Genomic DNA, 24,264 nt, shown 5'->3' on the forward strand with positions numbered 1-24,264 from the left:
ATTAGTATATCAAGTGGCAAAAGGAAATGAAAGGAGAAAAGATGCAAGACTATTAACAGAAAATGTGAAACAACTTCAGAGTCCATAGAGTAAAGGAGCATTGTGGTTTTGATCTTGTCAAAGAAGAAAGGTTTGCCATGAGCAACATCTTCCCTTTGCTTATCAAACAGGTCAAACAATGCAACTTATATTGTACTTCTGTACAAATGTTTGAGAAACAGGGGTAGTTTATTACATTCTTGAGAACACTCAAGTAGTGTTAACTTTAAAAGTTCTTACAAGTGACTACTAACTTATAGAACAGAAATATTGAAGGTCATGTCCTAGAGTACATCAAAGGGAAAAGCTATTTTTCTTTGGATTTCCAATAAGGTTTCACAAATGATTTATGATCCTACTGTCAAGAAGTACTAATGATTGCAGGTCATTTATGGATTTCTGTTGAATTTTAATTACATTTATAGATAAGACTTTTGTACTTTCAAATGCAACACTGATATTCAGAATGTGCAGATCTTAAAGATCTCAAAGCCTTAACTCCACATAAACATGTTCTCTGTGAGCATGAATATATGTTTATTCTAAATTCATTCTCCTTCCATTCCTTTTGCTAGGAAGGAACATTATAAACACGGATATAATATGAAATACTATAAAAATAGGGTTAGAAGAGTTCTGAAGAGACCATCTTTTTCATCCCTGCCCCACTTAGCAAATCTGTTTAAGTAATTTGAACAATATTTGCTTAACCTTACTTTAAAGTCTTCCAGAGAAAGAAATTACCCAGTTTCTCAAATGCTGAAATAAATTGCCTCACTATCCTATTAGAAATGTCTTTGAAACCTGAATGTCCTTTATTACACAAGAAGACTATCACCCTCATCCTACCTACTACAGCTATTATGAAAAGGCATAGTGAACACACCAAACATATTTAAATAGTGAGCTAGTGAATCAAATGAACAAGATAAATATAGAGAATGTTGTTCTTCTCAGCCTTCCTGTCTCTTCTTATTCTTTCATGCCTCTGTCAATCCTCCTTCATAGGTCATTTATTAACCTTTTATGCTCCTTGTGTTCCCAAAGACTTTCCATTGCCAGTTTTGAAGTGTGCTTCCCAAATCTGGCCACATTATTGTTTCAAGACTTCACATAATATGGATTTACACCTACTACCAGTGCATTTCAAGCTTAGAATAGTTACAGTAAACACAGGCAATCAACAGTAACAGCTGTAAAATTTTGGTATTTTCTAACCTGTATTTGAATGCTTTCAGTGACAAATCACAATCTACTGGGATTGTGTCAGTTTCCGACTTTTAGCTTTTTGCTACTCTCTTCTTTTTCAAGTGGTCTTTGTCATATTGGAAAAAGAAGATTCTTTCAATTTTGATTGTTACAGAAAAGAAGATTCTCTCATTTTGACTGTTACCTTGAAGGTGTTTATAGATGATGATATGCCTGCATCCCAAAAGTCCTTGCACTTCAAAACAGTTTCCTGAACTCCACTTCAAGCATGTGAATTTTAACACTGAACCATGTCAAATGGTGTATCAGTAAAAAAAAAAAAAAAAAAGCATTAGAGAGACTCTTGAATTTGATCTGCTATCAGTCATTCAGATGCTTTCCACTTCGCTGTCCATAACACGTAAACCTACAGAGACTAGCTTCAGCTTCATCAGGGAAACACCAAACAGGATAAATCTGAATTTTTCTGACCTAGAATTTCCTAGTATCATGGATTATTTTCCATGTTGAGATAGTTTTATTCTAGAAATCAAATTGTTTATTGGTATTCTGTTGGTTGAACAGAAGTGAGTACTTTTGCAGTTCTTAAACCTGTTGCAATTAACAATAATCTTCTAAGTGCATAATTAAGCTGAACAACTGTACCAACAATAAGAAAAACAGAGTCAGTTCCTTTAAAATCATCAGCGAAAGGTTTCTTCAATAAAATTCAGACTTTTGGTTAGCTAAATCTTCCACTGGACATACTGTTTCCTATGTTGAACAGAGGAACATTTAACGAGTTTAGAGTAACGGAGGCTTGGACTCAGCAACCTAATGGGCTGAATAATGGATTACAAGAAATTACACAAAAATGAATATATATACTGTTGTTTTCAGAAGTAGTAGTGCAATCTCTTCTTGACTGAAAGTTTCTGTTGTCATTCTGTTCATACCTGTGCATGAATTCTGATGAACCTACCTATTTTGATAGCTTCCAATCTGTTTAAAGGGACCAGTTTCATATGTAAAAATAGCACTGAAAACACTAGTAATCCTGCATGAAAGATATCACTATGTTTTAAAAATATGAGATAAACTCCTGCATTTAAGCTCTAGCAAGTGGACTGTGAGCTAGATAAGTATGTAAACTCATTTATTTGGGAAGTTCTTACAGAGTTGTGTTGTAAAAGATTACAAATATTCCACTTGTGACTTCCACTGCATTTCAAGATCTGCTTCTACCAAAGACACCAGACACTGCAGTCTGTCAACAGTTAGTCTGTGAATCAGTTTAAAGATGTTATTCTTACAAAATATGTACATGTTAGGAAAAGAGCTTATCTAACCTCTGTATGGCATGAAAAGCAAAACAGTGCAGTAATTTTATAATATGTTGTTAATTAACCATGAGTGAAAAAATCCATCACTGTAGGCTTCATTGTATCAGTAACTGTTTAACTTTTAAAAGCTCAGCTTTAGAAAAAAAAAAATTCATTCAGAAAACTGGTGCAAAATCAGAACCCCAGTTCTTTGCATTGGAAATACTTAACACCCCTTACTGGAGTCAAATTTGTTAAAGAATCATCCAAGACAATATTGTGCATTAAGTGACCTATTAATCTTCTGTTTCCAAGCTTTAATGTCAGTTTTCATATCAGGTGTGGTTTTCATTGCTCTGTAAATAAAATAAAACTCTTTGAAATCCGGAGGAAGAAGGATAAAGAAATGGGACGGCTCTGAAAATTAAAATACTGAACTGATTGAGGGGTTAAATTCACCAGGTGATGACTTTCTTGCAGCTATCAGCAGCATACTGAGATCACCAAAAGTAGACTCTTCAGATACCCACAAACAGGCATCCTTCTTTGTGAAAGAAAAAAAAAATCTTGGTGGTAGTGCTTTCCCTGATTCATCTTTACTCAGTGATGGAGAAGTGTCTCATGGCTAAGCCCATACCCCAATTCCTTTAAGGAACTGAACTCAGAGTTTTGAGATGAAGAACCATATGTCTCTGTCCAAAATAAATATATCATCTTATGGATTAATCTTGATGACAAGTGAAATTCAAATACTAACAAATATATCCACCTCCCAAATTCCATCCCATTATGTCCACAAACCTCTAAGACATTTTCCTTCTGATGTTTTTTAAATTTGGAATCAAATGTATACATACATTTATATGCAAACTCATGCATAATAACACATATATGGACAATATAACTTAAACAGAGTATTTTAAAACAAGATTTAAAAAGCTACCCTACAACATTATTTCCAAGCATGCATTTAATCGATGTAAAGTTTTACTGTTTTCTTACTGGCAATGTTGTTCTAGGGCTCCAAGAGGTGAGAATGGTATTATTGAGAAGCCATTTAAATTGCTGCCTGTGAGAACAAAGTAGTAAAAACAAATGTCCTTCCCAATTTTCTCATGAAAGAAACTTGAATGGGAGTCACATCTGATCAGGTCTCAAGTCCCAGATACTTTTTCCTTCGATAAGATCAGGTTCAGGGTTCTGACACAAAAGCCCTGAGGATCAGAACACCTGTGTTAGACTGAAGTTTGGAGAGAAACAGAGAATTTTGTATGTGCCCATGAGACAGTTTTTGGTACTTTTTGCTGTCTGTGGATACTAATGCACCTGGAAGACATACCCACAGTTATTCATGAAGAAGGCTAGACTGAAAAATTTATCTTCCTTAGTTTTGCTGTAGCTGTTTGCTGTAGAGGAACCTTGACAATATAACAAAAGGAAAAGGCTTGGACAATAATGGATCTTTAATAGGAAGGAGTCCACAAATACCATGTTAGACAGAGGCGAACAAAGAGATCTGAGGAATTTATGTTCTTCCTATTAACTATAGACCACAAAGGATTCTTGAATACTGGCAACCAGCCAAGCCCCTCATACATGTCAGATGAAAAATGTACCCCTTTGTAGTAAAGATAAGGGCTGGCGACCGGAAGATCACGTGCTGTACGGAAAGAGTTAAGGGTCGACCCTCCCTTGTCTCCGCCCCTTATAACATGACACACCTACTGCTGGGGGTATAAAGCCCGTGTTGGCTGGAGATCTGGTGGGATAACTTTGATGTGTAGTGTTTGCTACACAGTGGTGACTCCGACGTGATCAGGCAACAGCGATGGAGCTCGTGGAACTCATAAAGGTACTAAAGTCGGTAACGACAAGGGTGCTCAAGAGGGGGTTTGCGGCAAGGCGGCGCCGACCTGCTGCACGTGGTGTGCTGATGGGGCATGAATCTCCTGGGAACGAAAAGCCAACAAGTTTAGTTTCGGAGGGGACACAGGCTGGCTGGGAAGGAGTGGCCTGTGGGACACAGACAGAACCGTTGTTACTGGGGGCTGAGCCAACGGAGGAAGGGGAGGTGCAGGGAGACTATGGTGCAGCGGGACCAAAGGATTCGGGAAAGGTGTTCCCGATACAAGTGGGGAGTTTAGAGCGGCCACCCACGGAACCTTCGGCACCTCCTGCACCGGCGGATCTGCCACTTCCTCAAGTTGCAACAATGTGTGGAAAGGGAGCTGACTGATAGGTTGCTGGATTGGGTCCCGGGGGCTGATGTGGGATCCCAGCAGTATCGTGAACTACGTGAAGGAAGATGGCGGGAAGGAGAAAAAGAAGGCAAAACACCTGAGGACGCCCCATTGTATCCCAGTGATCGACGAGTGCTGGACACACAGAGAGCGGAGCGCAGGACATCGAGGGGGGGTGGTAGGGCTCCCCCGGCACTGTCAGTGATACCTGAGCCACCAGAGGGAACCCCTATCCCTAGGGCAATGGGAAATCAAACTGGTATTCCCTCACAGTGGAGGGAGCCTGTACACGATTACCCCATGAGCTCTGATAGCAGTGAGGGCGAAGGGGGTGATGAGGGATCCTCGATTGTTGCTCATCCGCCCCCGCTTCCGAGACGGACTAACGAGGTTTCAAGGGAACTCGAGGCATTGATCAGCCGATTGAGAGGGGTGGTGGCAAATGCGGAAAGTCTTATGCCAGGGGGAATGCCGAAAGAGAGGGCAAACGGGACGGATTGGCAGATGATTGCAAAAAATTGTGTCTTGGAAGGAGTGCGATTCCAGGCCCCTCCGATTCAAGCATTTCCTATCCGAGCAGCCCCAGGTGGAGGATATGAGTGGCAACCGTTAGATGCAAAGTTGGTGAAAGAATTGGTCACAACGGTGAAAAGTCATGGATTAAATTCCCCAGAAACCCAAGTCCTACTAGACTGTGTTTTTGCAACGCCGCTTGCACCTTTTGATATCATTCAGTTGATGTGGGCCGTATTGACCCCCTCGATGATGGTATTGTTTAGGGAGGAGTGGAGGAATCGGTGCACCCAAGTTGTTATCGAGGCGCAACAGGCCAACCATCCCATGGCAGGAGTGACTTTAGAGCAGCTGATGGGTGAAGGGCAGTTCGCAACTCCTCAGGCACAGGCTCAGCGAATGCGGGGGCACGATTTTGCTGCATCTTCGAAAGCTGCCCAGGAAGCGATACGCATCATCGCGGCTCTTGATAAAAGGGAGCCTCCATGGGTCCAAATACGGAAATCGTTAAGTGAGCCCTTCACAAAGTTTTTAGACCGGCCGCAAGCGGCGCTCCAGGTTGCTCGACTTCCTGAGCAGGCTAAGGAGGCGATATTGCTTGACTGTGCACGTACACAAGCAAACCCACAAACTGCAGTGTTGCTAAGACAGTTACCCATAGGGACCACGCTTTCACAGATGATTCGTTACGTGCTGGAACAGGAACAGGCGCAAAGTATGCAACCGGTAGTGGCTGCAGTCCATGCAGCCTGCCGCGGCGCACGACTTATGTGCCATAAGTGTGGGGGGCAAGGACACATGGCGCGACAATGCCCTTCAAAAATAAACACCCCCGGAACAGGGGAAGGAGAGAGAGACCTACGATGCTGGCGCTGCGGGCGACTAGGCCACAGAGCTCGACAGTGCAAATCGGGGAGTCAGCAAAGGAGACCGGGCTGGGGAAACGAGAAGAGGGGATGGCTGAGGGCCGTGCCATCCCCACCTGCCCCAGTGATCAGCTCAACAGGCCCGACGACAGCAGCGCAATGTATGGCACAGGGAGTCTCTCCTTCCCCGGGACCAGCACAGTCGCCTGCGGTCCCAATGATGCAATATCCAACTCAGCTGCCTTGGGGAGATGGGAGCGCGCAATAGAGGAGGCTGGGGATAGAGCCTCGCCGTATGTGGCACTCACCCTAAACATGACCACACGACCAGAAGTAGATATTATAGTTACCCCATGGCTCCCAGAGTTGGGGGGAACACCACGCCTCGTGTTAAGAGCCCTTTTAGATACAGGAGCGGACGTTACAGTAATCCCATCACATCTATGGCCAGATGATTGGCCACTCGAACCGAGAGGTTCGCTGCAAGGCGTGGGAGGCATGCAGACCTCGCATCAAAGCAGGAACCCAATGCAAATTATGTTGAAGGATCTGGAATCCGGACAAGCTAGGGTAGCATGGTGTAACCCCGTCATTGCTGAGTTACCCATTGTCATCTTGGGACGATGTTGCTTGCAGAAGATGAATATAGTGCTGCGTACAAATTTATCATAATGGCCACTGCCTGTGTCCGCCCATTAAAACTCACCTGGTTGACAGATAAACCAGTGTGGGTAGAGCAGTGGCCATTGACAGAGGAAAAGAGGGCGGCTGTTCGACAATTGGTACAACGAGAACTTGACGCAGGACACATCGAACCCTCTACAAGTCCCTGGAACACCCCCATTTTCGTGATAAAGAAAAAATCGGGAGCGTGGCGACTGCTACATGATCTACGCGCAGTTAATGCATGTATACAAGACATGGGTCCGCTACAAGCGGGCCTCCCTTCTCCGGCCATGATTCCACCTGACTATCAAATAGTGGTTATAGATATTAGAGATTGCTTTTTTAGTGTTCCCTTGCATGAAGAAGATAGAGTACGCTTTGCCTTTACTGTTCCTGAGCCTAACAATCAACACCCGTGCGCCAGATATCAATGGAAGGTGTTACCCCAGGGCATGAAAAACTCACCAGTCTTGTGTCAAATTGCTGTAGCTGCTGCGATACGCCCTATTCGAGAAAATTTCCCTACGGTCATCATTTTCCATTACATGGATGACGTGTTATTGGCGTCCAACCAAGAGGAGTTACTGGAAAAGGCACGTGTGCAGCTGATAGTCAGTTTGGAGCGACATGGGTTACACATTGAGCCTCGGAAAACACAGGTAGGGCGTGCAGTAAAGTATTTAGGTACTCAACTGAGGCCACGAAGCGTGACAGCACAATCATTTGAAATTCGGACTACACTGACAACACTCCATGAGGCACAAAAATTAATTGGACAACTATTGTGGCTTAGAAACTTTATTCCAATATCTGAGGCAGAAATGACTACCTTATATCAACTCCTGAAAGGAGGAGATTCCCCCCTAGCTCCAAGGACTCTTTCAAGAAACCATCAGGAGATTCTTAGGACAATTATGGAGCGGGCCCAGCATTGGGGTCTCGCTCGATTTACACCTGAACAACCGGTCACTGCCCTGATTTACATGACCGATACCGCTGGCCATGGTTTACTAATTCAAAATAATGGTGAAAAAGGCTGGCCTTTTGCTCGGTTGTATCAAGGCAAACCAAAGACGGCTTTAATTTCTTGGCCAACATTATTATCCCAGCTTATTCTCCGCTGTCGGAGGCAAACTCAACACTTAACAGGGAAGGACCCGGAGGTCATCGCATTGCCCTGTTCTTTGGCACAGTGGGAGTTGGTACTTCCACAAGTGGGGCTCCTGCAAGCGGCGATAGCTGAATTTACGGGTCGTATTGAAGGTCTAAGACCACACCCCTGTGGGGAGATAATCCAGGTACTCCATTTTTTGCCAGCTAGCGCCATAGTTGAACAACCCACCGGAGGCCGCACAGTTTTTACCGACGCGTCATCGATTACTGGGAAAGCTGTCGTTACATGGCAGGAGGATGGTCAGTGGACCCACATTAGTTATCAAGATCAAGGGCAATCCGTGCAGTATCTTGAGGCCAAAGCGGTATGGATGGCTCTCACTCAATGGCCCGAAGAGGCCTTGGATCTAATCACAGACTCTTGCTACGTATATAAGTTACTGAAGAAGTGCCGATGGGCACTTGGGGCAACGTCAGAGATTGCCGGAATGTTGCTCACCGCACTGCAAATGAGAACCGCTCCTGTCTGTCCTATCCATGTTAATAGTCATAGTTCCATACCGAGTTTTCTTTCTGCTGGGGATGAAATAGCGGACAGCTTAGCAAGGAGCATACTGGCGGTTGAAGAAACTTCTAACCTAAGGCGAGCTTTCCGCCTGCATGAGCTCCTCCACTGTGGAGCTCGCGGTTTAGCTAGGCTCGCTGGCATTACGTTGCAAGATGCTCGCTCTGTGATTGCTGCTTGTCCTGTGTGTTCCAAAGGTCCCCTCTGGGAGGCAGGGGTAAACCCTTGGAGGGTTGCAGCCCAACCAAATATGGCAGTCTGATGTTACGATTTATGAACCCTTTAATCCACGTAAGTATCTGCATGTCACAGTTGATACCTGCAGTGGAGTTATTTTAGCGACTATGCATGCTAAACAAAATGCTCTCGCAGTTATTTTACATTGGCAGGACTGTATGGCGCAACTTGGCATCCCACAAAAAATTAAAACAGATAACGGAGCGGCATATGTCAGCAAGAAGACAAAGGACTTTTGCGCGCGCTGGGATATTCAGTTGAGTCATGGCATTCCCTATAACAGTACGGGCCAAAGCATTGTAGAACGCGCGCATCGCACATTAAAAGAGTTACTCGACCGACTTAGGGAGGGGGAAAAGATAAGCCCAGGAACAGGGGTTCCCCCTCCCCTTGACCCTCCCTTATTTCGGGCACAGCGTCTGTTGACGACGGCACTAATTACCTTAAATCATACCATTCGAGGGAACACCTATAAAACCCAGACTGCAACCCAGGCACATTTCCGGCTCGATGAGAACGAAGGGCCTTACCCTTTGGTTCAAGTACGGGACCTGCAAACCCGTGAATGGGGGGGGCCTTATTCCCTCCGTTGCTTGGGACGTGGGTATGCGTGTGTGCAAACCGAGAAAGGGACGCTAGAATGGGTACCCAGTCGAAATATTCGACCGTATAGACATTAATCAATCTATTGAGTCTTATCTTGACAGGTTACCATTTCCCTATGCATCCTGATGGTGTGGGGGAGTAATGAGGGAGCCGCGACGAACTACTGGCTGGACTGGGCAAAATCTATGAACGTAACGGATGCGTGTCTGTATAAGTCTTGCCATATATCGATTATTTTACACGCAGCTTCCCCAGCAAGATCCAGAACTACTGGAGCTAAGGGAGGGGGAAACGTAGTAAAGATAAGGGCTGGCGACCGGAAGATCACGTGCTGTACGGAAAGAGTTAAGGGTCGACCCTCCCTTGTCTCCGCCCCTTATAACATGACACACCTACTGCTGGGGGTATAAAGCCCGTGTTGGCTGGAGATCTGGTGGGATAACTTTGATGTGTAGTGTTTGCTACACCCCTTCCAAGACCTTGACTGGATTTCAGGAATCCTTTATTAGCTGAGTACCATCTCAGGGCAGTCCTTATAATATCTTCATTCTACAAATGTTGAGTTGGCTAGTCTGTGTTGTATTTCTATTTTGTATGCATATCCTTCAGTCTTTGGGACAAGAAAGTTACAAAATTTAATTTGAAAACCAATCCCTAATTCTTACTTAGGCTATTTTTCAAGGTGCCTTTTACTTCCATGTGGTTTTAATTAGAATTTAAGGTCTATTTCAAATCAACCCAAACATCTTTTTTCCTATGGAAATATCTTTCAGCTTCTCAATTTTGTATTTTCATTCACACACAAATGACTTTAAAGACTTGCACATTCTAATGGTACTAGAATGAACTGCCTCCTCTTTCCTACCATATCTGGAAAGGTCATTCTCTTTCTGTGTTGTAACATGCCTTCCATTTTTCTGTAAGTTCCTCAAAAGCATACTGATACTTTCTTTTTCCTTGAGCAACAACTATTTTTATAATCACATTGTTTAAGGTTTTAGTAAAACATATACATCTCAATAACAGTACAGTAACTCATGCTGTCATGTGAAGGCCCACTCTTAGATCAATATTGCCAAAAAATCTCTCTCAGCATCTTAACCACCGGATGAGAAGCAGACTATGGCTTTGATATAACCATTGCTTGTCAACTGTCAATATTCTCTACAGCATTTAAGCCCCTTATGCTCCAGAAATATTATAAGATACATTGGCTTTAATAGGAAAATCTGTAAAATTTTGTAAATTTAAAATGGAAGGTTTACTTCGCTTTCCTTTTTTTTTTTTTCACAAAGAAGTGGAAAAGGCAACCTCTTTCATGACACATCACTCTTTTTGATTACCCCAAAAACAGATTATCCTCTACCCTGAAGAGAACATTCTCACATTCTTTATTAAATCAGGTTCTCTTTTAAGATAAAGACCATAGCTATGTCTTATTTTTTTTTACATAAAGAAATAGATGTTCTGCTCTTTTAGAAGGCAGTCTAGTTCCAAGTTTGCCTGAAGCAAATTGTGTCTAGATTTATCATGCACCTCATTAAATACAGTTAAATTCTTCCATGAATTAAGTGATATTTCTTTGTGAAATACTGACTCAGAAAAATGTTACGAGTTAGCAAAAAAGAAATAGAAAGGGAAAGCAAAATACCATGATAAGAATTCATTGACTGTAAAGATGGATTTGAGATACTGTAAATACACTTATAGGTAAGTAAGAAAGATATTATTCCTTTGCAGTCATGGTAATTGCCACATAACTAGTGACATAGCTTAGTAATTCCTTAATTGTCTTTGACATCTTTTTCATTTGACTGTAACATAAATTTATTTGATTGTATAGAAAGTGTCACTGACAGTAGCTGTATTACATAAACTCACTAATGAGTTGAAATGTTTGATTACTATTTTTATATTGTATTCATCTCCACTCACAGTAATGCAGAAGCATCACTAAAATTTTCTTAACACGAACTTCGTCTTTTTATTTTGCAAAACAGAATCACCACAGTTTTGGTCTTATTTTTTAACAATCATCCCTCGCCCAGCTTTGTCATGTTTCTCAATGATTTCTAAAAAAAAAGAAAGAGTTCTCTGACCCATTTGTCTAGAATCTGTAGCTACCTCCAGTGGATCTTTGTCTAACACTACTACTGCAGCACGTCACTTACACCTGCTGAATGCTGAATGTTCATCTTTCCAGTTATATTTTTCTATTTGTGCTCAATGTCAGCATTCATTTCTATGAAAAAATGACAGGATTATCTCATTTAAATCTTCCTATCAATCCTATTCATACAATCAGGTGTTACACAATTTTATTCTAAATAAAGGAAGTTTTAATGGCCAAGCTCGCATACAGACAGGGTTGAGAAAGTCCACTGGAGAAAGTTCTTTCCCTGAGCCCTCAGAATCCTGAAGAAAACATTCCCAAAGCAAATTGGGAATACTGAATTTACCAGCCTGCATTTCTTTTTCTTCTCGTGTATATAGTGAATAGTGATTCATCTGGCAGGTATGGGCCCTGAACCAGGCTAAAGAATCTTCCAATTGCAGCCGAAATGCACTATAATGAGTCTCATAAAAATCACTAAGTCTGACATTGGAAGGACATTGGGAATATTAAAATTGAGATTCAGGTGTCTGGAGAGCATGGGTGCACATTACCATATATTTCCCTAAGCCTGTAAACTATTCTTGTCCTGCTGCAATTTGCACAGTATAGCAATTAATTGTGGATTACCTTTATAGGATAACGGTGAGTGTAATCAGTCAAATTTAATTGACAGCCCACTGGAACTTAAGGAGATTTGATTTTCTAGAGTTCTGAATCTTTGGAAACCTCAAATTAAAGGCAGGCAATTAAGACTGATACTGTCAAAGACTGTCCAATTAATCACAATTTGTTTACCAATGTACTTCACAGGATGGTGATTGCTACACATCCTGTTGTACCTAAGACAATAATGTCAAATAGATGTTTTCTTACTGCATTTTATTTTTTAGATGGACTTTCATTTTCTTTCCTAAACCACTGGCAATATGAGTATTTCCTTATGACTTGCTGGTCTTTTTCATTTATGTGCAAAGCTTCAGCTATTAATATTTTCTTTTTTTAATATACTTTTATTTTATGCGGATATCACATATAATCATTATAAAATTTCTTTCACAAATCTTTCTAATGTTCTATCTACAGAATCTTATCTAGTTCATGACTGAAATTACATCTTTATTTCATCTAGTACCCTGTTATTTGTTTGCACAGAATTCACTGAAGCATGTAGTAGAAGGATATCTAATTTGCCTGTTGCTTATTAGTTCCCCCAATCTTTGGGCAGGATTAGTCAGTCACCTAGAATTCAGTAATAAAAGTCAAGTTTTTCTTTCTTTTTCCTAGACTTTGGATTTGGTTTATGTGAAGTAAGAATAATCGTAAACTGGGAAAACTGGAAGTGGAGTCTGAGTCGTGCAGTTCTTCAAACTGTCTGGGCTTCTCCTGTCTACCTACTTTTCTTCAAATTGATGAATAGTAATGGAGATCTGTCTGATGAATTAATATCCTCCAGAACAATCACTGGCATCACATTGCTTCCTCAAAATCATTCATAATCACAGGAGACTTTTGCACTGATGTTGTCTCAATGTGCTCTTCAACAGAAGTATTATGTGAGATGTGTGTGTGTGCTTGCGCGTGTGTGCGCATGTACATATCCCTAGTGCAGAAAAAGATGATTGTGGGTCCTCAAGGTATTTACTGAAGCTAGACAGAGGTTTTCTGAGAAGGCATCGTACATCTGACAATGATAAGTTCTCAGCATTTTTATTTTTATTTTTATTTTTATTTTTATTTTTATTTTTATTTTTATTTTTATTTTTATTTTTATTTTTATTTTTATTCAAACTAAAGTAAGTCTGTACCTACAACGGTCAGGTTTGAATGAGACCTTATGAGAATCATGCTGCTCTGGATTTCTGTTATTTTTCCCTTTGGCACAAGAGAAGGGTAAAGGGGCTCAAAGGCTCAGTCCAAAAAACTCCTTTCAAACTACAGAAGTAATTTATAAGTCCAGGAAACCTTCCACTTGAGCCCCCACTCTACTTTCCCATTTTGCTGTCAAATGGGGCACAAACTTTGTTCACTTTGAAGTTTCACATCATCATGACTCCTTGCAGGTGCAGCGTATCACTACACCCCTAGACTTTCAGAATCCCAGATTTTGGAGCAGTCTGAAAGGTGATGTGCTTCAGATCAACATTCAGGGCACTGGTGAGGCTGCACCTCGAGTACTGTGTTCAGTTTTGGACCCCTCACTACAGAAAAGACATTGAGGTACTAGAGTGTGTCCAAAGGAGGGCAATGAAGTTGGTAATGGGTCTAGAGAACAAGTCTTATGAGGAACAGCTGAGGGAGCTGGGGTTGTTTAGTCTGGAGAAGAGGAGGCTGAGGGGAGACCTTATCGCTCTGTACAGCTACCTGAAAGGAGGTTGTGGTGAGGTGGGGGTCAGTCTCTTCTGACAAGTAACAAGTGATAGGATGAGAGGAAACGGCCTCAAGCTGTGCCAGGGGAAGTTTAGGTTGAATATTAGGAAAAACTTCTTCACCGAAAGGGTAGTCCGGCACTGGAAGAGGCTGCCCAGGGAAGTGGTTGAGTCTCCATCCCTGGAGGTATTTAAAAGATGGGTAGATGTGATGCTTGAGGCCATGGTTTAGTGGTGGACTTGGCAGTGCTAGGTTAACGGTTGGACTTCATGATCTTAAGGGTCTTTTCCAACCTTAACGATTCCATGATTAACCCAAGGCAAAAACATTTATTGATCTCATATTTCAACAAAATGCTTAGAGAGGACTTTGCAGGAGAACAAGAAAGAACTATGTTACTTGACAAGTTGAAATGTTTGGGGAAATGAAATGCCAGGCCTCCATCTGATATGATTCTGCATACCTTCATTAGCATGATTCATTTATTAACAGTGAGATATAATGTTAATTGTTGGTGTAGGTGTTTCTAGGATGAGGGCCTTACAAAATTCCTTATTAAAAAAGTATTCATTTCATAAGTCATCCTAAGTGACAGAAGACTGAAGACAGAGAGGCAGTCTGATCCTCTGTAGGCTAGTAAGGTCACAGATCTGTGCAATTTTTTGTGCAGAACCAACAACAGCTGAGACCTGCATGAGAGACAGGTTTTGATGAGAGCCAATCCCTAACTCAAATACAGATATTATGCTTTCATAAACATTACACCATCCAGTTTTGACAACCAAATGCCATGAAGCTGACAGATTTTCCATTGGCAACTATTAAAAAAAATGGACATGATACCCGAGGATACTGAGGGAGCTGGCAGAGGAGCTGGCCAAGCCACTTTCCATCATTTATCAGCAGTCCTGGTCAACCGGGGAGGTCCCAGATGACTGGAAGCTAGCAAATGTGATGCCCATCTACAAGAAGGGTCGGAAGGAGGATCCGGGGAACTACAGGCCTGTCAGCCTGACCTCGGTGCTGGGGAAGGTCACAGAACAGATCATCTTGAGTGTCATCACACAGCACGTGCGGGACAACCAGGGGATCAGGCCCAGCCAGCATGGGTTCATGAAAGGGAGGTCCTGCTTCACTAACCTGGTCTCCTTCTATGACAAGGTGACCCGCTTAGTGGATGAGGAGAAGGCTGTGGATATTGTCTACCTGGACTTCAGTAAGGCCTTTGACAATGTCTCCCACAGCATTCTCCTGGAGAAACTGGCTGCTCATGGCTTGGACGGGTATACTCTCCGCTGGGTAAAAAACTGGCTGGACGGCCGAGCCCAGAGAGTGGAGGTGAATGGAGTCAAATCCAGTTGGCGGCCGGTCACGAGTGGTGTTCCCCAGGCCTCAGTGTTGGGGCCGGTCCTGTTTAATATCTTTATCGATGATCTGGCTGAGGGGATTGAGTGCACCCTCAGTAAGTTTGCAGACAACACCAAGTTGGGTGGAAGTGTTGATCTGCTGGAGGGCAGGAAGGCCCTACAGAGGGACCTGGACAGGCTGGATCGATTGTATGAGGCCAACTGTATGAGGTTCAACAAGGCTAAGTGCCGCGTCCTGCACTTCGGTCACAACAACCCCATGCAACGCTACAGACTTGGGGAAGAGAGGCTGGAAAGCTGCCAGGGGCAAAAGAACCTGTGGGTGTTGGTCGACAGCTGGCTGAATATGAGCCAGCAATGTGCCCAGGTGGCCAATAAGGCCAATGGCATCCTGGCTTGTATCAGGAATAGTGTGGCCAGCAGGACCAGGGAGGTGATAGTGCCCCTGTACTCGGCACTGGTGAGGCTGCACCTTGAGTACTGTGTTCAGTTTTGGGCCCCTCACTGCAAGAAAGACTGTCCAAAGAAGGGCAATGAGGCTGGTGAGGGGTCTAGAGAACAAGTCTTATGAGGAGCAGCTGAGGTAGCTGGGGTTGTTTAGTCTGGAGAAGAGGAGGCTGAGGGGAGACCTTATTGCTCTCTACAACTACCTGAAAGGAGGTTGTAGCGAGGTGGGGGTTGGTCTCTTCTCCCTAGTAACAAGGGATAGGACGAGAGGAAACAGCCTCAAGCTGTGCCAGGGGAGGTTTAGGTTGGATATTAGGAAAAAATTCTTCACTGAAAGGGTGGTCAGGCATTGGAACAGGCTGCCCAGGGAAGTGGTTGAGTCTCCATCCCTGGAGGTATTTAAAAGACGGGTGGATGCGGTGCTTAGGGACATGGTTTAGTGGTGGACTTGGCAGTGTTAGGTTAACGGTTGGACTTGATGATCTTAAAGGTCTTTTCCAACCTTAACAATTCTATGATTCTGTGATTCTATGATCTGAATTTACCATAGATCAGTTACATGATTTTTCTATTTTAGCTTACTTTTTTTAGCATTGTAAAGTGTTTGTCTTGTGCTTTCATTCTTCCCTTGCAGTCAGTTCCTCTGTATTTTATAACAACTTTGTCTTCTGCTCTTGTTGTCCTTGTCACCCAATTTAGTTGTTTCTATGTTATTCACCATACTGGAACACAGCAGACAGACTAGGAAGAAACATTTGGGATTTTTATAGTCTGGTCTTACCTTGCTTACCATGAAGTTCATGATAAAAATGGTACTGTATTGATTCTGATCCCATCTGAGCTGGATTAGTGTTTTGCTTTGTTTTTTATCATAGACTTAATGGAGTCCAACAATGAAAGTCTTTAAAGGTGAATCCAGACTAACATGTTAGTTTGGACTAGGAGTGTGCTTTTGAAGAAAATTAGTTGACTGCCCTCAGTAATGTGTTTAGTGAGGATGTTTGGTCCATAGCATCAGGTGATTCACTTTACAGATCCACTCTTTTGGGCTACATACTCACTAGTATTGTTGCTGTCTAGTGTTACTTCTAAGAGCTAAGAAACAAAGAGACTGGGGAAGGACAGGAAAGCGTAATGAGTTTTCTGGAGATAATTAATAATTGTTTGGGTTTTTTTTTCTCTCATCACAACTTTTGGATTATCCAATTTCATAAATTTCAAAGAACTAGCAGATGTAAATATTCAACAAAGCTGGAAAATGTGATAAGATAAAACTGGATCTATGTGTAAGGATGGCAGTTTTGGGTACCACAGCTTCACCAGTGCTTTATGAAGTGTTGATAAGGGTATAATTCCATCTCCAGAAAAAGAAGATTTTAATATTCTTCAGAAAAAGGAAAAATACAGTAATTGCAAAAATTCTTTATGTAATATTGGCTTAAAACATCAAGTTTTAAAAAAAAAAAATTCTTCCTGAAAGAAGAGGGGCAGAGAGCTGCAAAGTGTCTAATGTTATCAAATGCAAAATAAAAACATTTTTGTTTACATCTTACATCCAGTTAAAGCTTTAGCACCAGGTTTCCCATATTCCTTGTTGAGTGCAAAGGGAGAGGCCCTTTCCACTTCACGAAAATATCACACGGCCTATTTCAGTAACAGCATTTGTGGTGTGCTTTAAGACTAAACTTGTTACACAACTTTTAGACCTGGACAGCTCGTCCAAAGCTGCCCAAACCTCAGTAAATAAACCCAGTGGAAAATCTTTTACCAATGGGAAGAAATTGGTAGTGACTCCTGTAGTAATACCTACAGTATTTTGGTTTCTAGGAGAGGAAAAATCATGTAGGTTTTTCTTAACTCTCCTTGATTCATGGCTGCCTGACATTGTGTCAGGAGTCTTTGAGAAGTATTGTATTTTAGTAAAACCCTCAGACTGGAGAAATCTACTTCAGGAAGCCACTCAGAAAAGCTCTGAGAAACCTGGATGGCTTTTAAGCTAGCACGAAACCACTTTTACCCTCATTTTCCTTTAATCTTTTTCTGGGATAAGACCAGCCAAACCAATACAAGTAACTGACTATTAAAAGAGGAAAGTATTAACACTTCAAAATCATGTTCTTCTTAAGAAAATACATCTCTGTCCACAGTTAGTTCCAAATTTACAGCATGTTTACTTCAAGTAATTAAAAACTTCTAATAAAGACAAGAGTCAGACACGTCCATAAGTCATATGCCTATATAGTACTTTCAAAATCTGAAACTGTTTTTAAGGATTTCTAGCAAACAGGTGTCTCTGGAATTACCTGAAGTGCTCAGGGACCCAAAAACATGAGAATGTGACAGATACAGATTTCAAACTGGAGTTTCATTTTACATCTGACACTGGAGGCTATGCACCAGTGCTGAACAGCATCCACAGAGCAATCAGAGCATATGGCCTAACATAATGTATGATAAGCCCTGATTTTAAATAACATCCTTCAAGGGCTGAAAAGAGTGCCCTATAGCAACACTCCTATAATGTTTCACTGATGCTCTTGTTGGGCATACAAGTCTATGTTTATGTCTATTAATCAACACCGCAGTAGTAGCAATAATAACTAGAATTTGCAAAGGAATTTGCAAGCTACTTGCAGGAGAAACACTATGGTAAAGTAATAACAGAGTTAGTACTGTGTTTCTTAGCTTGCTGCAGTGTGAATTGCAACAATCCCTCCAAATAATATTTCAGAAATATCACAATTCCAGATTTAGCTGAAAGAATAGGCAGTTTGGCTTATTAAGGAAAAGACATAAATGGAGACACAAGAAAGTAAGAGAGAGAAAGAAAGGGAGCAAAAGAGAAAGGAAAAAAAAAAGATAAAGAAGGACAGGAAAACAGGAAAACAGAAAAACAGAAAAAGACAGAGAGGAGGAAGGAGAGACGGTTGATTTAGATCCTTCATAGCTAAAAATCCAGATTGTTTAAATGCCCTGGTTGCATATATGTCAGAAAATTGGTACCCAAGATTACCTATTCCCAGGGCAACTGAAAAGTAATTGCTTCCAAGGCTTGTTAAGAAGTTTCCCATGGTACTTATCATGCCCAGAAACACTGTGGTCTGGACAACAAGGCAATCTGAAAACTCCACATTTTTGTTTCACTCCAGGTATTTCTTTTCAGTTTCTCCAGCCAATCAGTATGCTTAAAGTGGGCCTATAACACACCAGAAAAAGTGATTTATTTTAAAAACGTCATTATAACTACAACTCATTTTGTTCAAAGAGCCTTTTTTCTATTACAGCTCTGAATCTTTTTAAAATCACATTTCCTATATCATAGAAGAAGCTCTTTACTTTCAGTCCATAAGCAATTCAGGGAAAAGAGTGATATGGGGCACTTCCACTTATGGTGCCAGCACTCTATACACCATCAAAAATGCAAGAGAGAAAGAACCAGAAGTGTCATTCCAGTTCCACAGCTCTCTAAAGAATTTAGGAACTTAATCACGTAAATCACATCTTGCAGGGGAATATATTAAACCACTGAATATTGGCTGCTAAGACAGCTTCCATTTGCCCTACTGCAACTTTGCCACTATGCAGACGAATAGGATTGACAGGACAGTATCATAAGAACACAGCTCCAACCTAGCTGTTGGGTCAGTAAGCTAAGGATGAGCCCTGGATTCCAGCTGATGGTTTCTGAAGAATTCATGTATTATTAGTAATATTAGAAGTAGCAGTATCTTACGGTGAACTGGCAGAGCCAGAACGAGAGTGTCTGCTTCCAGAATGGGATAATATTTCAGCCAGCTGCCACCTAACCTTGGCAGCATGTAAATTCATCCTCATTTCAGCAAACCTCCAAAACTTCATCCAGCAATTATACTCCGTTTAGACAGGATATTTCCTTAACTTTTGTAGAAATAATCACCACTCCTGACACAATATTCTACTGGGTTTACATAGCTCTAGCTACAGACTCATGCCTTTCCACCTGCATTGCATCAAAAGGCACATTTACACTCACTATAACCATTTCAGATAATCATAATGATACTGCACTTCTTAAATGCTCTGTGTACTAGGCTCCCTCTCCTCATTCCCCATTTTCCTGAGATAGCATAGAGTTGTCAGGAAGTCTAGATTTTTATTATCACTGCTAACATGGACATGGATGATACTGATGTGATAAGCTGGACATCTCATTCAGCATCATTTCCTTGTGTAGAGAACATGCATTAAATAACATGATGATGGAAGGTGCAAAATGCAATGTACACTTGTAGAGAAAATCCTTCAGTGACTGGCATTCAAGCAGAATAAATGGATAGCACTTAACCAGCTAAAAGCAAGCATTCCCTCCCACCATGAAGGAAAAAGGCATCAAATGACTCTTGAATCTCTGTAGTTCCCAGAAAGTTGCATTCCTTCCTTCCTTTCATTAAGCATAATGACAAATAATAGGTTAATATTCAGTGGCTAGCTATTCCTCATCTAACAGTTTGTGGTTTTGGTACAGGAAGCTTTTCAGGAACTCAGATCTCAGCTCAGGCTAAAAACATCAAAAATAATGACATCCCAAATTATTAGTAGCCACTGAAGTCTGGGTCAGCGTTCACCCTTGTGTCTTCCAGTTCTCCCTATGTATCATTTTTAGTAGCGTGAAGCAACAACAAGACAACAAGACAACATGCAGTTCAGCAGATACTTAGGCAGTAAATTCTTACTACAGCTCTGAGCAAATAACAGAATCAGTAACATGATGTGTTCTCCCATCTCCTGCTCAGATCCAAATTCACTCTACTAGTGAATTAGTATCTCAGCATATCAGATTCTTGCGCAGCTGTCCATGCAACACAATCATCACAATCTAAACTAGAACACGCAGAAAGGCTTACAGGAGGTGTAACTCCCATCTTTGTCATTCCAGTTCCCCTTGCATGCTCTTACCATGCCCTTTTATGCTTATTACATGCACGTTCATTCCACTGTGTCATAAAATAAGATGTAAATAGCCTATGTAACTCTATTAAGGTTGCAGATATATATATTCCCCCCATCCTTCAAAGCGCAAATCTCATTTTAACTGTATCTTTATGTTTAAAGAATTGCCAATGGTAAAGAATGCACACACGGAAATGACCACTACAAAATACTCAGTTCAGTGCCACACAAGGTATTCTAGTATCTTCAGATTATAAATCTAAATAACAGAAATGGATGACAAAATGCTTTGCAGGATCTATAAGAGGGTACTCACTCTGATTGTCACTTCTAATACATACTTTACTAATTTCCTTGGAGAAGTACCTCTACAGGAAATGTGGAATGTAAAAAGAATACAACTGCTTAAAAGATAAGAATAAAATACTTTCCCTTCTATGGTAGAAAGCTAGGAGTTTACTACAGGAATTGTAGAGAGAATTAGATTCAAAATGTAGAAATGAAGAAAAATGTTACATAACAAAGCAGAACAATATGTACATAAAGAAAGTAACAGCTGTTATGGCCCAAGAGAGGCAACTGGTACTAAATGTTAGTGGGAATGGATCTTTATTTTCTCCTGTAAATGTGTATCCCTAATTAATACAAACTAAAAGCCTAGCAGAATTTTGAGTTTGCACTTGTAAACCATCGTGGCAACATCTTTCAGTCCCTGACACACAAGCTTATTTTCTTTACGGCATCTTCCATTATAAACAATAACCGCACAGATTTAGAGGCCTAATTTCATTTGGAGGTGAGACAGTTTCATGGCCTTTCCTTCCAGAAGACAGGAAGCAGATGAAGCAAGGGTGAGAAGTAAGAGAGGACACTGCACCTACTTACATTTTTGTACTAGACTCTGCAACAGAATCTAGAACCCCTGTAGGAACTGGAAAGCTCCAGTTTGAATCTGATTACCTAAACTATAGACCTTTACAGAAGAGCTGGGAAGAAAGAGCCCCCTCTGCCATATACCTGTGCAATTCTGCAATATACATGATGGGTGGAGAGAGAAAGCAGTTGGTTAAGAAACATCAAGAAGGCTGTGCTCTCTTCCAGTCCCAGAGCTGTTTTTAAGGTGGTATCTAGTGTTTTCAGTTGTTGCGTGGTTGGTTGCCACATGGATGGTAGTGTTCTGAAACACAATTTTAGAAAAAGGAACACCAGGCAGGACTCCTCTTACTTAATCTCAGATTATAAAAGGAGATCAGGAGAGGAACTCATGTGTAGATATTTGCAGTTAAAAGAAAACATGTCCCTATGACTTATTTTAAGATTCTCAGTCATTTTTGTTTTCCCAGTGACTGTGAATGCAACTTTTCCCAACACATCTGTTGTAGCTAATTCTTAATCTTATCTGAGAATTCATTCAATGTTAACCACAGGCAGTCACTGGGAATGTCTGTAACTTTCAAATTAATTTTTGCTATTTTAGTTGAGCCTATGGTTGTTTTACTCAGAAGGAATAAATTTGCATGGGTTACAAAAGCTAGGGGAGAAAACTATAAACTATATAGTGATGATGTTACATTCAATTTGTCAAACAAACCTGGTGTCATTTAGCAGGGCAATAACTGATCAATGAAAAATATATCAGCCACATGTGCTAAATTACTTGTTCAGGTGTTTAGTGATGGAGCAGCTGATTTTTTTTTAACATTGCCTTACAAATTACGAAGCTACAGAATTGGGGTTGGATGCAATCATGATATACATAGGACAAGCACAGAAGCATGGCAAGTCTCTCGCCATGTGAGCTTCTCTGAAAAATGTTTACAGAGACATCCTTTCCACTACCTTCTTATTAAGTCTTCCAAGGAATCCTCCCATGAACTGTGAAAAAACCGGCATACTGCAATAAGAATCAAAATCCATTAAACATCTGCAAGAACAGAGTATTTCCATGTAAGTTGGTTTTTTTTTTTACAGAAAACTCAAGTTAAAAAACAAAAAAGAAATGTTTTTGGGGTTTTTTACCCTAGAATAACAGCAATAATAAACAACACTGGCAGGATATAAATTGTCAGAACAGAATTTCTCTTTCTCATAAAGGAATTCTGCACCCTCATAAATGGGTATCATTAGTTCCCTTTCTTGTTGTCTAATGGAAAACAGAAAAGTTTCTTATAACCTAGCAATTAATCTGTATGATTTAGTTGCCGTATGTACCGTACTTGTTACTCTTAAATACTCATTATTGACTCGTATGTCAAGGAAATGAATGACTCGTATGTCAAGGAAAAGCACCTGTCACTTTTGCTTTTGAACTCTCTAATCTTTCTTTCCCTACTAAAATATCTGTGTGGCTGTCCTATAATGGATTTTTTAGGGATGCTGCCTGGAAAAGATATGCTCTTCATAAGTGGCCTATTCACTGCACAGTGAAATCAAGAGGAATTTTTTTTCCCCATCAGCTTCAGACAGTTCCGGGTAAGAAATGTATTTTCAAAGCATGGTTTGGGATATATGGAAATCCTATTGACTGTTAGTATTCATATGACTAAGACCCATATACACTGATTTGAACACTTAGGGCTGTCTGATTGTTTTGCAGGCTTGGTTTATAAACTGCTGTGGGGTTTCGGCACCTCATGTCAAGCTTTATGCCTTAGTATTAGCATATTTTTCTGTCCTTTGTTAAATCAAATAGATTTTTCAGGCTACCCAGCTGCTTCAAATTAAAGCTATGATTCCCTCATGGACTTTAGCTTGCTATAGATTTTCTTAAAAATGTTGACAACCTCCTTTGCTCTGAAGAGCTGAGCTTAGCAAGATAACCTTTGCACAGACAAAAGAACCTGTATTTGCTGAACCTCAGTCCAGAATCATCTGTAAACTGCACGTAGGAAACCCCAAGTGCTTTTAGCTTGTTTTGGACAGCAGACAGAAACCATTCTATTTCCTCTCAACGGTGTAAGAATTGTCATAATTTGAAATGAACAATAGTTTGGGGTTTCTTTATCTGTTTCTCTAGATAATCTATGGTATGACAAAAAAGCCCCAATTTCACCTATGTTCAGTTCATTAAAAACTCTGAAATCTGGGATATTTTGAATTAAGAATGATTGCCATATTTGAGTCTGATATTCTGGGGAAGGATCCTTATTGCACCGGTATGTTCTTCACAGAGATGCTAATAATGATGTAAACTGACAGGAGAGTAATCCCATACATGAATAACAAAGAAGCAACTTAGTCTAACAACAGTGAATGCTGCAAAGGAAACATAGTCCATCCATCCCAAACATTACAACACTGAAAACTATGCTGCTAAGGGAAAGTTGTGTTCAATCAATCACAGACAAATTTATATTAAATACAAAGCTACTGGTAACTGAAAAACAAATTTGGAAAAGACTATACAGGACTCCAGCACTTTCTTAGGTTAACACATCTACCTCTCAGCAATGCCAAAAAACAGGTCGGTCTGCATGAATAATTTATTTTTTAGTTTGGTGGCCAAATCTACAAATCACATGAACGGTACCACTTTTTAAAAAAAGGACTTATGTAAGAATAGTTGAATTTTGTTTAAAACTGTAAACATTTTCAGACTGGCTGAAACTAATTTTTTCTCTGGTAAATGACACAGCCATGAACATTATGCTTCCCCAAAAGGGCATTCAGGCCCTGGCACAGGC

Source organism: Nipponia nippon, unplaced genomic scaffold (assembly GCF_047370975.1).
Source record: "Nipponia nippon isolate SJK-2023a ecotype South Korea unplaced genomic scaffold, ASM4737097v1 scaffold_29, whole genome shotgun sequence".
NCBI classification, from domain to species: Eukaryota; Metazoa; Chordata; class Aves; order Pelecaniformes; family Threskiornithidae; genus Nipponia; species Nipponia nippon.